Here is a 3,645-nt window from a genome sequence, read left to right as displayed (position 1 = left end):
CATACTAACAGGCTAGCAAGACAGTCCTTCCCCGAAAGCGCTCAAGTTCAGGTTTCGCTCCAGGCACCTGCGGTAACCCTGGGCTCTGCCCTGGGCTCCAGTACCTTGGCCTGGAACAGCAGGGGTCCTGGGACTCTGTCACTAGGCCATCCAGGTCTCGGCAGGAAACAGATGGCGCCCTGGCGTTGGGTAACTTGAGGAGGGTTTAATAAAGAGACTGTTCACAAAGGCATATCAGGGTGCAGGGAACCGCAGGCCGGAAGGAGCTTTTGGTCCAGGGCTCACGCCTGCCGCCCTCCGCGAGGCAGCTGGGGGAAGCAACACCCTCTCTCCTCACACCCCGTGTGCTCCCGGCGGCCAAGGTGAACCTCAAGGAACAAGGCATAGCAGCTCTTTGATGGGGCCCCTCGAGGCCACGTCTTGGGGCGCAGAGTGGGGGCGGAAGCAGCTCAGGTGGAAAAGACCGTGCTGGGGTCCTGGGGGGAGGCTTGTGGCGACGGGCACTCCCCGGGGGCGAGGGAGGGTGCGGGGGTGTTGGGGCAGCCCCCTCCCTGAGTATTTCCAGCAGCCTACCTGCTTCTCTTCTGTCTGCATTTTGAGCTCTTGGATTTTCTCTCTGTTCATCCCCCAGTGTCAGTTAAACGCAGGAGGACGTCTGCTCTGGGCCCCTGGGTGGGGGGAGGGGGCAGCTTCCTGTATCCATCCTGTCAGCCCCAACATGCCCTGAGCAGCTAGCTGCCTCTGCAAGTGGGCTGCCAGACACCCCCGCCGCCGCGCCGCGCCGCCCCGCCCCCCAAGCCTGGTTCCCTTCCGGCATGGCTATCTGCCGAAGTCGGACGCACTTCCTCGGTGTCTGTGACTTGCCCTGGACCGTCTGCCGACCTGGAGTGCCCACCTGTGGACCCTTCATGCCTCTGGCTCGCTCAGTCTCCCTTTCTTCCTAGCCTGCGCCGTGAGATCTGCTGTAGGCAAATACTTCACTTCCTTTCGTAAAATGCAACCAGTTTCTAACGTAGTAAGCCACGCTGATCATTTATAAGAAGAAATCTAACAACACTGGATTCATTAGCTGCTTTACTGGAACTTTCTCTCCATGTAAGACAGCAGGAAAATGAAAGGGAGATTGGGGGGTTGGGGTGGATGAGGTTTTTTTTTTTTCTTTTGTTCTCTATATCCTTTTTTTTTTTTTTTTAAAGGGAAAGGTTTATCATTGGGTGTGGGAAGCCTGACGGGCTATATCCACTTTTACTAAAGTTCATCTATTACTCTTAACGTTTGTAAAAGTATTAAAAAGAATGGGAGTTCATCGTAACCAGTGAGTAAGGGGCAGAGTACCAGCGTCACCGTACAAATTGCAGACACCTATCACAAAAATTATGAGATAAGGGCAAGGTCGCTGAAGACGGACTTCAAATTTCTGCTGGAGGTAGCCCTTGCTTCGGTACAAATGGCCCCTGCACAGGCCCCTTGTTGCATGGCCCGAGTTAACTGCCATGCTGTGCTTCATTTACTCCCGAAATACTGTTCAGCTGGCATGCACCACCTGGCTGCTGGCGTGTCCTCACCACCTGCCGGGAGAGCCCGCTGGCACGCTGTCGCTTCTGTGTTGAATGGAATAATTGGTGTTGCAGACTAAACAGGCAGAGGAGTTGTTATTTACACTTAAGGGTCCTTTAAATATTTGTGAAGCACTAGGTCTTTCTTAACCAAACCTCAGAGACAGGTTGTTTGATTCTGCTGCTCTTCCACCTTCATTTTCTGTCCCACCCATGGGGGCGGTCGCTCTTGGGGACAGTGGGGGACACCATTATAAGCAACCATAGCCTATGCTATGCTAAGGGCTTCTACAGAAACTCGCTTCTTCCTTCTGCTCTTCTAGCCAATCCTCCTAGCCAATCACTTGCTGAAGCTCTGACTACCAGCCTGCCAAGCTGAGCTCTATGAGTGCTGGGTGAAACTTGAACTTGACGGGCTTCCTGAGCTATTAAGGTGCCAAAGGGATTTAACTGTTAACTAGGGATCTCCTCTGATTTGTGTGGAGACCAATAGCTCAATGGCACGGTGATGGCTGCTGATAAAGTTTTGAAAACAAGACCAGTAATGCCCCATTGGTGTCTTGCCCTGATGGACATTAAAATTCATGCTAAAGCTAGTGTAATAAAAAATATAGGACACTGGTACAAGAACAGACAAATCAATGGAATGGAATTGAGAGGAAAGAAATTGGTTTTATGGGGATATAATACAATGTATAATAAAGGTGGCATTTCAACTCAGTGATGGCTTATTTAATAAATGGTGCTAGAATAATGGCCTATCATGTGAAAAATATAAAGATAGACCTATAATTCATCCATGTTTAATTACAGATGGATTAAAGATGCAAATATAAAGCCAACACACACCAGAAATAAATTTAGGGAAATATATAATAGGTAGAAAGGACTTATTAAATAATAAGAAACTCAAAAGGCATAAAGGAAATAAAATAGATTTGATAAAATAGACAATTTCAGTGGTAGACGACACCATAAAAAGTCAAAGGACTGGGCCGGCGCTGTGGTGTAGTAGGTTAAACCTCCACTTGTGGTGCTGGCATCCCATATGGGTGCCGGTTCGAGTCCCAGCTGCTCCTCTTCCAATCCAGCTCTCTGCTATGGCCTGGGAAAGCAGTAGAAGATGGCCCAAGTCCTTGGGCCCCTGCACCCATATGAGAGACCAGGAAGAAGCTCCTGGCTCCTGGCTTCTGGTGGGTGCAGCTTCAGCCATTGCGGCCATTTGGGGAGTGAACCAATGGAAGGAAGACCATTCTCTCTGTCTCTCCCTCTCACTGCCTGTAACTCTACCTCTCAAATAAATAAATAAAATCTTTAAAATAAATAAATCTTTAAAAAAAGTCAAAGGGCAACTAATACGCTGTGAGAAAATAGTTGCAATTGAAGGCAGACTACAGGACTAACATCTATAATACTACGATTAATATAATATTAGCTGGAACTGTATGAAATTATTGATAATCAACTGTTTTTGAACCCCAAAATATCAATTTTGACATAAAACATAAGGCTCCTATATATTAATAAGAAAAAGACACACAACCCAAAAGAAAAGACGTTAAAGAGCATAAACTATCAACAATTTTTAGAAAATAAAATGCAAATAGCTGACACATAAATACATGATTATAAGTATATGAATATATATGTTAAATGAATAGGAAGCTGCTGGCTGTTTAAAAAACGAAAAATAACGAGTGTTGGCAAGGATGTGGAGAACTTGGGACTCTTGTGCACTGTTGGTGGGACCCTAACATGATGCGTCTGCTATGGAAAACATGTAAGTTGGTACCTAAAAAATGACAAATGATCCAGTAATTCCACTTCTGGGTATATACTCAAAAGAGCTGAAAGCAGGATCTCCCATGTTCAGTGTGGCATTATTTATAATAGCCCAAAGCGGAAGCAACCCATGTGTGTGTACTGACAGATGAATGGATTGTTAAAAAATAAAAAGGTATATACACAGGGAATACTATTCTGCCTTAAAGAGGAAATACCACATGGATGAACCTCAAGGACATTATGGGAAATGAAGTCCATCACACAATGGCAATTACTATACGACTCCATGTACATGAGGCACATA

At 46.5% G+C, this 3,645-nt stretch overlaps 1 long non-coding RNA gene across 1 annotated transcript; it reads left to right on the top strand.

The window, feature by feature from the left end:
* Window positions 1-805: 805 nt before the first annotated feature.
* Window positions 806-2,276, top strand: LOC138847747 (uncharacterized). Its single transcript, XR_011385705.1, has 2 exons — window positions 806-1,095; window positions 1,285-2,276. It is a non-coding gene; the product is annotated as an uncharacterized lncRNA (long non-coding RNA).
* Window positions 2,277-3,645: the final 1,369 nt, after the last annotated feature.

This window comes from Oryctolagus cuniculus, chromosome X (genome assembly GCF_964237555.1).
Source record: "Oryctolagus cuniculus chromosome X, mOryCun1.1, whole genome shotgun sequence".
NCBI classification, from domain to species: Eukaryota; Metazoa; Chordata; class Mammalia; order Lagomorpha; family Leporidae; genus Oryctolagus; species Oryctolagus cuniculus.
The sequence above is the reverse complement of the archived record's forward strand: the minus strand, read 5'-3'. Positions and strand labels throughout refer to the sequence as shown.